Genomic DNA, 12,236 nt, shown 5'->3' with positions numbered 1-12,236 from the left:
TCCTCTGGTTCAATAAAATTCTGTTGAATTTCAGTTTTCTTTACTTTTGATTCTCTTTTGTATATTCATGACCATCCTCACATCTGGCTAGTCCCATTTAATTCACCAACAGGAGAACGAATCACACAACCGTTTTTGGAGTCATACTCTAAGTATATGTTTTCTGACAGTCTCCTTTTGTGTCAATGCCAAATTTAGGCTTTCGAAAAAAGTAAGCACATATTTTTGTAGTTACCTCAAGTGAAGAGACATACTGTGCTTTATTTCCTCTTTTTCCCACAAAAGCAGCCACAAAGTTTGTCGAAATCTCAGAATGAGCAGGGTGCATCAGCATATCCCAGGAAAGAGTTTTTAATAGTATTTCTGTCTTACTGATGCTTGCATGTGCTTCAGGGCAGATCATTTGTTCACTCAACAGTTCGGGCTGTTCTCTGTAGCAAAAGGACAATGTTCCCTTTTCTGATAAATGACCGCAAAAAGCTCCAAGGCAATATTCTGTGTTATATCAAAGGTTGCTATTTCTGGGTATATTTTTAAAGTGTTTTCTTGATACATTTGTACATGATAAGGATGTGTTAGGGATGCAAAACGTTTGACTGCAGATGTGCTACTTCAATGTTGCTTTTTTCTGGATACGTTCCTATTTCCTGACCAATGTTTCATCCACAGGGTTGAAATGCAGCCTTTGAAGGGATGTCATGGGAAAGGGGAAGCATCCAGTCCATGCGACAAATCAGAGTCAATAGGTGTCATGTGATAAGATTATATCAGCATTAATAGTTTGATCTCAGTAAGAATAGCATGCATCTATTTATTTCACTGGAATCGCCCCAGGATTACACTTGTGAAAAGCAGAATTTGACGATAGAACTTGAACTCTCTGCAGGACAGAAGAGCAGGTTAGATTGATAAACTTGTTATTTAGATGTATGAGCTCTCATAAGAACAGGAACTTACCTGCCTTCATGGGTGTGACCCTTTGCACATCTCACCCTGTTCCCTGTCCCAACAGTCTGACACAGATGAAGCTGCACGCATGGGGTTGCATTCTTCCACCTTGCTTGGATAACATCCTCTGTAAGAATCAAACACTTTTACAATTCATCTGTAGAGGATTAATTGATTTCTTCTCCCAGCAAAGAAAAGGTTGGATAGGCAGGGAAGTTACTAACTTGTGTCACTAAAACTGGCTATTCCAAGGTATTTTCAATCCTGCTGCAAGCTATTTCTGTTATGACAAAGTGAGAGACAGTAGAGTACATAACATCATCTTAGCCACCATGGTTTGAAATAGCTGAAGCTTGGGTGCACATGATGTTTTTTACTGTTTACTTCTGGCAGAAGGAAGGAGTAGATAGATAGAAAATCTGTTATCAGATGGAAATACTATGCCTTGTAGGCAACCAAAAACCTTATGTCATCCATGTAAAAGCTCAGATACACAATGTCTTAAGAAAAAATAAAAAAGATAAGACAGAGAGAGATACCACTGTGGCCCCATGTTGGCCCACTCATACTGAATGACTGGCCTTGACTTGTAAAACAGCAGTGGAGTACAGCGGAGACTAATGGAAAACCTATTAATCATGATGTTCATCATACTGAAAAGCTTTTTAAGATAATTGCTCTAAACAAGGAGACCACACTAGCAAATAGGTTCACCCAAACCAGATTCTTCTCAGATTCATATTTTGGTGTAAATCAAAGCCCTTTACTGCTATCTGTCAAGTGCAAATACTTTGTGTTACAGTGAAAATCCATAGTTTAGCCTCACTTCAACACTCACCACTGCAGAGCTTATATTAGTATGTGCATGCTGTGTTACTATTGTGTGGCTGTTCATCCCACATTTGACAGGTAATACTAAAGAGTAGTATTAAAACATAAATGCTCTTCAACCTATTCAATGCTAGTTTTTCTCCTGGAAATTGGACAGTTTCCATATGATGATTTCAGATTATATGCAGTTCAAAACTTTTAGCTGGACTTTTAGGGGGTCATGAAGGTTACTTTAGCTAGTTTTCTACACTAGTTCTTGAGGGAGCTAGGAAATACCTTAACAAGTAGATCTTCCTGGCATTTGAAGACTATGTTGAATGAGAGACATGTTGCAGCTTCATAAATTCTGTTAAAGCAACTGAATACCTACAAGTGCATGTTCTCTCAGCCTGCTGCAGATGCAAGGTACTTTGGCCTACCTTAAACCTCCATGTAAGAGACAGTAATTTGACAGCAGGGCTGAGCCCTTAGCCCCTGTCCAAGGTACACAATGGTACAGCCCACCAGGGTCCTCCACTTCCATGTTTGCGTTTTTTTTTCCCATTTTCTCTTCTCCTCTCTTGCCACTAAACCAAAGGCAGGGCAACTCACTTGCAGCTAAAGCTGCATTTAATTTCTAGTCTAAAAGCAACACAGTGTCTAAAGCAACACAGCCTGGCAGGAAGAGGTTCTCAGCTCTTCATACGAGATACCCTTGGGACTCCCCCCAGCCTACCACTGTGTGATTGTACCCTTCCCACAAACAAGAGCCCTAGGGAAGCAAGAGCAGAACTTTTTCTTCTTTACAAAATAAATAAATAGAACTGATTGAAGTTTTACCATTGGAAATGAAGAGCTGAAGCTTGGTACAGAAGAGGATTGGAATTGGAAACTCATCACATATAAGAAAGTTGAATATGGTAATTTCCATATTTCATCTCTTGAGAGCTTGTCAAAAGAAATATATGTAGAGACCACATGCAGATGCTCTCATCATTTTAGGCATTGTGCACAATCGTAAGAAAAAGGGATTAGCACAACAGAAATAAACAGGCCTTTTCTTAGTTCTTTCAAAGACATAGTGGAAGGGAGGAGAAGAACCTTTCTCCTAATTAGAAGAAAAACAAATGAAAATGGAATTACTGGACTGGAAAAAAATAAGAGTAAAAAGCAGAAAGCACACTCAAAATTTCTATTGAACTCTTAAAAAGGAATCACAATGAAGGGATGTATGTAGTAGATATTCTCAGAGATGAGAAAAGTCCCATTTTTTTCACTGAAATAAGAAAATTTTATTTTATGTCTATGCCAGCATCAATGCTGACGTAAACTATATGTTTGAGCAATCATTTCTTTTTCAGTCTTGCATAAAGAACTTTCTTACTTCTGTATTTGACTGATGCTTGTATGTTATTTTGATGAAAGAGAATAATTTCTGAGGATATTTAATGTATTTCCCCCATATTACAACTCATTTAAAACACAATAACCAAGTTTCAAGTATTTTGATGCTTTCTGTGATATGTATCTCTGTACTGCATCTGAGATTAACTTTCACTGTTAAAAAGTATGTTTATACTTTCAGAAATAATTCCTTGTGCTCTTTGTTCCTTTTCTTAGCTGAGAGAATTTGGGATCAGTTATAACAGAGGTAGCCAAATGATGGTTCCTGACCTTCATGTTATTTGTAAGCTAAGAACACAATTGTCTTGTGTCAGGCAGTGGAAGAATGGGTGCCAGCACATGTAACTTCAGTGTCTCTGGGTCACTTTGGGTGTGGCTGCACATCCAGAGACATCCTGTCTCTCCTCCAATGGAGAAATGAGTCCTCTGGGAACCACTGGATCTGCTTGTGAGCTGTAGTGGAGCTTCTGAATTCCTTGGCATAACAAGTTTTGTAGGATATATATGTTGCTTTTAGTGATATGAAGTTCTTGGCTTATGGCCTATGGAGTCAGAAAAAAGGATGAGACCACAAGATTTCTGATATACACTCCCTTAAAATAGTCTGAAAGTTAAAGTAGTTGTATAATGTTACAGTTGCAATTTTCCAAAATGTGTAGGTGCCCCCTACACCTTCCTCTATATTCACAAACATTTTGGAAGTTTGCACTCTTTTGAGAGTAGCAGAAGTTACTTAATACCTTTTTAAATTCGGGCCCTACCTCACATCAAATTTTAATTAACTGCATGATCCTCTCTTTCTTAAGGACTTTCAAAAATCCTTGCCATTTTTCCATAGCACCACAGAGAATCATAAAGCAAGGTCCTGTTATTAAAGTTATTTGATAACCTTCATTCATGAAGGCCCATTGAAAGCAATGGAATATCTCTGAAATCCATGTTTCACCATTTATTATACATTTGTGTATCTATAAAAGCTAAAAAAAACCTCCTGGATATTTTGTAGATCATAGGTCATTAAATTTCACCCGGCTACCCTTGCTTTCACCCTTACTGTTATGTTTGACTAAAACATGCTTTTTAGAAAGCCATCCGTTCTTGAGCTGAGGCCACAGAGAATATATCTCCTTCACCAGCATATTGCAGTGCTTGATCAATATCAATGTCATGAATATTTTTAAATATTTGTTTTCTTTATGTATTTGGCTTCAGCTTTCATATATTGATTATGTCTTTTCCTATAGTACACCATTTTGATCTCAGGTTTTGGTCTTTTTCTTGTTTGTTTGTTTGTTTTTTCATATGTCTCTAAAAGTCATCAGTAAACATTGTAAACACATTTCCTCTCTGACATCTTTTTGACAAGTCAAACTGATTGAAGTCTTGAGATCTTTCCTTGCAGATAATTTCTTCCCACTAACCATTTTTGTGGGTTTTTTCCTCTCCACACTCTTTAGGTTCCAATTTCATGTAGAAGACCTGGAGACCAGAATACTGCAAAATACAGATATTAATCCATACATTGGAATGCAGCCAATTTTTTTAATTCTGTTTATTGCTTAACCTGTTTTCACATGCAAAATCTCCTATGACCTTTTTTGTCACAATATTAAGAAGACTTTGAGAAAAGATTTTTCAGAAATGGATGCCTCAAATTACATACTTAAATCCATATCCACCAGCTTAGTCTGGTTTTAACTGAGACCATTTCAGCATGACCTTTGTGTTCAGGAAACCTATGTTTAACATGTACTTATAAACATCTTGACTTACAAGGCTGCTTATTTTTCAGTCTCTCCTTTGATAAACTCCTACATAGTGCAACAGTCCCCTTTACAGTACTGATTTCAGAGGAGCTGCCATTTCATCTAAAATGAAACTTAAATACTCCCAAACATTCTTGAATATATGTAAATGATGGTGGATTTATTTTTAAAGCAAACTCCAGTGGGAGAAGCAGGATCAGTGCATTAACCCTGTTCTACTGATATTAATAAAAGGGGACCAGAGACAGACAATCTCACTTCAGCGGTGTGGCCCTTTAGGCTTCCCAGTGTCATGGATCCCATGAAAACTCAAGGTTAAGCAGAGAAATATGTAAGAATATAGGAAATGGTCCTGGGATTTAATTAGTGTTTTCAATGAGCTTGTATCTAAGCCTTGTCTGTCTCCTACTGAACTTTACAAGGTTTGCATTGTGAGAAGGTCTCTGTTTCTCAAGGAAACCTGTACAAACTCTGAGCAAGTTCTCTTCCTTGGTGGCAGGGAAAACTGAGCTGGCCTCAGCCCCAAAGAGCCACCTCAGAGGCCATCAGCCTCCCTGGGCTTGTAGGACAGAGGGTGTCCTGATTTTGTTAAAAAAGCGACCAATTCTCTTTTAGTGAATTTTTCCTTTCAGCTAAGTTCTTCTAAGTAACTGTACTTTTCTGAATTTTGTCTGCATTTTTTTTCAGACACTGTGCTTGAAACTGGTAAGAGTGACCAATGGAATGCTGAAGAAGCTCATGTTTAGATTTATTACTATGACAGCTAAGAATTCTGATAAGATCTCATGATTGAGGGGGACATGTTTGCAAGGAGGGACAGACAGAACAGGTGACTAAAACTGACCAACTGAGTATTCCACCCCATAATTGTCATACCCCCTGTATAAGATGGAGATCACGAGGGTCTTGTGTCTCTTTGACCATGGCCGGCATTTAGAAAGGACCCTGTCTGTCTGCCTGTTATCTATAGGCCTCAGGCCCTGCATTCCTTAAATCCAGTTTCTGGTTTGCTGTGAAGTCCTGCCCATGACTTCTGGGGCCTGAGCTGCACCTGCTGGAGCCACGCCAGCTCCTAGCTCTGCCACCGCTGGAGTGACACCAACTCCATATTGGGCATTGAAGCTTGGTTTTGTATATTTTCTGTGTTTTCTCTATTTATCAGTAGCATTAGTAAAACCTTTAAAACCCATCCAACTTGAAGTTGAAGTCTCCCTTCCTTCTTATCTTCCTTATCATCTTTCCAATCTAAGGAAAGGGTGGGGAGAGGATTAGGGGGTAACAGGGAACATCTGCCATATTTTATTGTCACCTTGCTTTAAACCTTGTCAGAGGATTGGGGCTGCTTGTGTTGTGAAGCAGGCTGGTCAAATCAGCCTACACACTCAATGGAGAAACTGCTGTGGAAGTTGTAGCTTAATGCCTTATCTCCCAAAACGGGATGAAGGAACCAAATCTGCACAGGCAGGGGAGCTTGCACAATACCGTGTTATCCATGTAGCTCACTGTAAAGTTCTAGCATTAAACTGGTGGTGGGGGTATCTGGAGAGCCTCCTCACACTCCTGGGGTTGAGTTCATAATGTGTCTCTCACCAGTGAGAAGAGAGAGACATTTTTAATAAGTAGTTGGGGTAGAGGGGAGAAAACACACTGCAAATCCATGTACAAAAAGTCCAGAGGCCAAACTTTGTTAGTATTAAACCAGGATTAGAACATTTTTATCGAAATAGCCTCACTTTATCCCCCTTCATAAAACTGGACAACAATGCCATGAAACACTGGTTGTTTGCCCCCCTTATTCCCTCTGCCAGTGTTTTTCCAGTGTCAGTGTGCCATGAAATCCTCCATCATTCCAGGGGTCACAAAGCCACAAAAGAGTCAAAATGCTCTCTCACACAGAGTTACCCTTTATCTCTAAGGGTATTTGTGTTACAGTTTGATCAGACTTTGCTAGATCAACAGGACCAAGCTTTTCCTCACAGAGAGATATGTGTGCCTTTATCCATGGCTGAACATTTTTTGAGAATTTCTAGCCTTATTTATTATAGCTCTTCAGTTGGACACAAAATACCCTGTCAAAAAGATGGCAAACATTTGAAAGCAAACTCTGTGCTTTCATCACAGACTTTCTGCTCTAAGCTTGTGCCTCCATAACTGTATACACATAAGGAAAAACTTTTGACCTCTGTCCTCCATCAAAACTATATGAAAAAACAAAAAGCTTTTAATTTTTTTGTTTCCCCTTGAGAAAGTTTTCCTTCCCTTTGAAGATATTTCATCAAGATAAAATTTTCTCGCATCAATGGTTCAATATACTTTCACATAAACATACTTCATTTTGTTTCCATGTCAATCTAGAGGGAATAAGGATGGAACAGTCAGAAGCTGATTTTAATAAATTAATAATAATGATTCTATCCTGTTTAAGCTTCAACATGTGCTACTTGGTATAGAATAACCTCAGGCTAAGTAAGTCTTCAATGAAACCCTTCAAAAAGGAACATGCATTTGAATTTAACAATCAGAAACTTTATATTTACACCATGGAAGATAAAAGAGATGTTATTGATAACATGAAAGCTTTAAAAAAACATTAAGCCTAAAGTAAACAAAGAGAAGTATAAGCAAGTGTTCAACTTGGACTTTGCACCAAGATGAGAGCAAGCAAAGAAACATCCATTCAGACTTGGTGAGAACTGTAATGCTGACTATTTCATCTGCATTTGAAAATGGTTTTGTCCCTGAGATCTCAAGGTTCCTGTCCTGGTGAATTTCTCCTATGGGAAACTTAAAGGCAGAGATTTCTCTTATTTTCAAGTCAGGGAACGAGGGAAGAATACATTTGATGCATCAAATTCCACTTTTTCCCATCATCTGCTTCTGGGTAGAAAATTTAAGATGATAACCTTGTGGGACCCAAGTGTTGACACAATAATGACTATTGGAGAAGCTGCCTTATCCTTAAAAATTAGAAATGACATCTCAAAATATGTGATGCCTGGCTAGCTTTAGCTAAGATTCCAGGGACAGAAAGGAAATTTGTCTGTAAAGGCCAATTGTGGCAAAGTTACATCAATATGTCATGATGTTCAGGATCTAATCCACAGCCTAGCCAGGACTTCTAGCACCACAGAGGTTGGAATGCAATCCCCACTTCCTTTGTGTCCTTCAAACTATTCTTTCTCTAAAATAGACAATTTCAGAGTTCTTTGAAGGTCAGATCTATGTGTTTGTTTGGCTCAATAATTCCATCTACATTTGTGTGTACAACCTACAAATTGACCCTTTTTAATATGGCTTTGATGTTGAAGTTAGAATGAAGCAAGACCTCAGATGTTTTTTACCCCTTGACCACTGTAACAAGGATAAGTTGTTTATTGTGTTCTGTGGGTGCTTTCAGCAGTAAGTGAAGTTGTTTCAGCCTTAATAGGCAGTTGGGTTGGAAACCATTTTCTACAGCTGCAAGAAAAAAGCTAGAATTAAAACCTCACAAGGGCAGCTCACTCAGCAAAGGGGAAGTCTTTCACTGCTCAACAGTGACACCTCTTGATGTTCAGCAGAATATCACCGATAACCTTCAAAGATAATTCAATGCAGTCTGCAGGACATTGTACTGCAGGCAGTGCAGTGCATCCCAGAGGAAATGTCTTTCTTGGTTTGTTCAGGAAAAACAGCTCAGCATCTAACCTATTGTTCCAATATGAGAGGCTCAGGAAATGAAAAAGTTTATAGGGGAGCAGCTCAGAACACTGAATCTGAATCCTCAGAAAATGCCAGCATTTTTATACAGGCCTTTGTCATGAAATTGGAAAGTTTTAAAATTGTGACAAAAGGAAAAATACTGAAAAAAAGACGTCAGCTTTGAGCTTTTCTTATGAAATGCTAATATTTTGAACATGCATGTTGAAATCGATATCTCCCCTGAAAATTTGTATTTATTCAAATGTTACTTTTTGTCAGAATTTTTTATTATCAAACTTTTCATATGTGTAGCTTCTACAAAGAGCTATACTCAAATGTCAGCAAAGAATCTGACTACTTGAGTATTCAGTTAAAAAAGAATTTGTAATAGCCACAATTCCATTTATTAACTCTTGAAAGTGCTACTATACTGCAAATGAGAATTCAAGTTTTAAAAAGTGCAAAAGAACTGAAAGGTAGAACTAAAACAAAATCCAGCCTTTAACAAGTATCCTTCCAGCAGGATATGGAATATGGCCTACCTTTTTGGAACCCAGTTTAGCTAGCTATGAGATTGTATTTGGGACCCAGCCACGAAAAGTTTAAATAATCATCCTTTCTGGGCCAAATACTGAGTGTTAGAACAAGAAATTTTGGCTCACATTTCTCTCTATAACAGATGTTGATTGGCCAGCTGAAATTAGTTCCTGCATTTTATGACTAAGTGTACCCTTTTGCCAGTTCAACAGAAGCATTTGTGAGAAATCCAAATACATACATTTCTGCCAGAGCACTAGCTTATTCTGCTTATGGTAGAAGTTCATTAGTGAAATAGCTGTAGATCGACTGAAAATAGCTTGGCATTTAAGTATCCTCCACTGGCATCAATTAGCATTATGGAATAACAAGATCTGTGAAGAAAATCTCTGGGGACCGTGACATAGATAGCAAATGTGTGAACAAAGAGTTAATTCCTAGCTAATAAATTCTTAAGACACTGGAAAGACTTAATTGTGGAGGGGTTTAATAATTAAGTGCCAATAATAGACAGACTGTGAATGGGAAGGTTTATTTCAAAAACAGCAAAAACTGCACAGAGAGTGTGACAGTAAAAGAAATAGTCCTAACCTACAGGGAAGAAAATTTGAAAGCTGTAGGGAAGATTCAGGAGCAGCAGTGGTTTTCAGGACACACTTTTATATTTGCTATTGTGTTTTAAGTGGAGTTTTAAACAGTGCCTACCAGTGAAATATTGATACTTCATTGTTTGTAAGAAATCAGCTCTTACTTTTGTCTATTAGTGGAGTGACACTTGGTGCTAAAAATCTGGGATTCACACTATGCCTGAATACCACAATAAAACCCTGCTGTCCAGGCTTTGTTATATGTCTTGGAAATAAGCAAATGTGAAAAAGCACATCAGACATAGAGAAAACAAAGCCCCAGAGATGAGACACATGACTGAAAGTCCTTCTTATTTCTGGGCAGTGAAACTTATCATTTTAATGATGATGGGGTTATTTGTTGAAATATTTAGAGAAAAGCTTTTTGAAAAATCCTTTGGCTTCAGCTTCTAGATATATGCACATGGGGACATCTAAACAGAGCCAGGAATATTTTAATGCTGATCTTTGGAATCACATTTTAGCACCCTATCTGTTTTCAGGGGCCTTTATAAGGAATTAAGAGCATAAAAGTATTCAATTTTGTGAGCTAAGTGCTTTATCTGGAAGTGGATAAATTCCATTCCTCTGCAGCTGCAATGGGAATGCCTTCATATACCAGACAGTTCCTGAATAAAGACACAGAGACTGGTCTTTTGGTTGTTTTTTTGAGAAGAGAAATATTTATGTTTACATGTATCTGTTTTCAACCCATATAGATATCATTTTCTGAGCAGATTTCATCCCATGAACATACATACATGAAAGCTTACACACACAGAGACACATACACGGAGGAAAGAAAAATTAATTGGCCCAGCAAATTAAGCACAACATGATACCTGGAATCCAATACTGCTGGAAAATCCAGGCATCAAAAAGCCAAGGTTGTGTCTTCAGTACTAAGTATTTTCCTTCCTTCTTTGACATATGTTGACCTACACGTCTGACAACAAGACGTTACTCTTATTAGTTATGTGCTTATTTTTTTTTAATTAGTTACAAAAGTTAAAACTCCTGGCTATACGACAATCTATGCACACTCCATTAATGAAAATATCTCTCTCAACTTGTATGCAAACACAATGGTATACCAGCCTAGTTTTCTGTTGGATTTTATCTTCCCTATCTTTAGACAACTAAATAAAAATTTAGCATCTAGTCTAAGCTAGCCATCTGGACTATATTTGTGAGCAAAAGAGAGACAAGCAGCCAGGCAGAGAGAAAGACACATCTAGAGAGCTTTTCCACAACATGTCTTTTTTGGTGTGAGCTGTCAGGTAAGATAGCTCTGGATATCTGTGCCTTTCTCCCTCTTCCAATTATAGCTGAAGCCTAAATAACCAAACCGAATCTCTCTCTTTTAGATGTTACAGCCAAAAAAGAGGAATTTCCAGCCTAAAAGTTACACCTCACATTTTGGCATATTTCATATTCAGACCCTTGTTCTTTGCTAAAGGCACAAATACCTCTTTATTATAATTGTATAAATAGAAGAGACAAGTATGTGCTGTAGCACAAAGTTTATTTTACCCCAGGTAGAACATCTCTCTCTTGCTCCTTCTAATTGTATCTTGTGAGAGTACACAAGATAAAATGAGGCATGGTTTTTCCTGCTTTTTGTAGTTTCCATTGCTCTGGATTTACCATAAGAATGGTGCCGCTCTTAGCATTTTGGCTAACAGGCAAAACGTAATACCTTCTGTCCATTCAAAACAAATAATATGCTTTTAAACAAAGCACAGTAAAGTCAGCCCCTCATTTGGAAACTTGAAAAGTGCATTTTTATCCTAGAGTCATCTAATTGTCAAAAGGACAGCTAAAAAAAAAAAAAACCACACCTTTTTCTTTATTTTAGAGAGGCATTGAAGTTATGTAAGAACAATCACCCTGTTTCTGATGAACAAGGGATAAAACAATAACATTAATACAGTTTCTTGAATTCTTTAAAGTTTTATAAATCGCCCATGGAGGTTTGCAAACCAAGGTCACTCTGCCTCTTTTCATTCTTTTAATTATCTAGTTCCAGTGTGATACACTAGCCTTACTAATTGGACACAGAGAAATCCCTTATCAGTGAAGTTAGAAAAGTACCTATGAAAAGGGTGTGGGAGACTGTTGTAAATCAAAGAAGAGGAACTGAACAGAAGGAAAGGCAATCAACTGTACCCCTCCGAGCTGTGAGTTTACAGGAAAAGCAGAGCCTGGTTAGATGGAGGAGTAAGTGGCCAGCAGGTGGTTACACATATCATTGATCTCTCAGTGATAGATACTGCTGGGAGGGCAGCCAAATGCACACTCACACCTGCCCTTAATTTCTTGGGGAAGGGAAGACTTTAAAGCACTAACTTGGGCTTTGGGGCGTGTAGATGTTGAATATAGTGCTATTCATTGCCGTTGCCATATCCCCAAGAAGCTCGTACATAATCTCTCCAACCCCAGTGAGGAAATTAATTGTCCTGTCTGT

General features: G+C 38.0%; 1 long non-coding RNA gene across 1 annotated transcript in view; it reads right to left on the bottom strand.

Moving 5' to 3' along the window:
• Positions 1 to 940: 940 nt before the first annotated feature.
• Positions 941 to 12,236, bottom strand: part of LOC135579011 (uncharacterized) — a 35,764-nt gene continuing 24,468 nt past the window's right edge. The window contains exons 2-3 of the long non-coding RNA XR_010471242.1: positions 10,612 to 10,715; positions 941 to 1,075 (exon numbers count right to left, since the gene is read on the bottom strand). This is a non-coding gene — a long non-coding RNA (uncharacterized LOC135579011). The remainder of the gene's footprint in view (positions 1,076 to 10,611; positions 10,716 to 12,236) is intronic.

Source organism: Columba livia, chromosome 3, assembly GCF_036013475.1.
Source record: "Columba livia isolate bColLiv1 breed racing homer chromosome 3, bColLiv1.pat.W.v2, whole genome shotgun sequence".
NCBI lineage: Eukaryota > Metazoa > Chordata > Aves > Columbiformes > Columbidae > Columba > Columba livia.
This window is presented reverse-complemented; position numbering and strand designations above follow the sequence as displayed.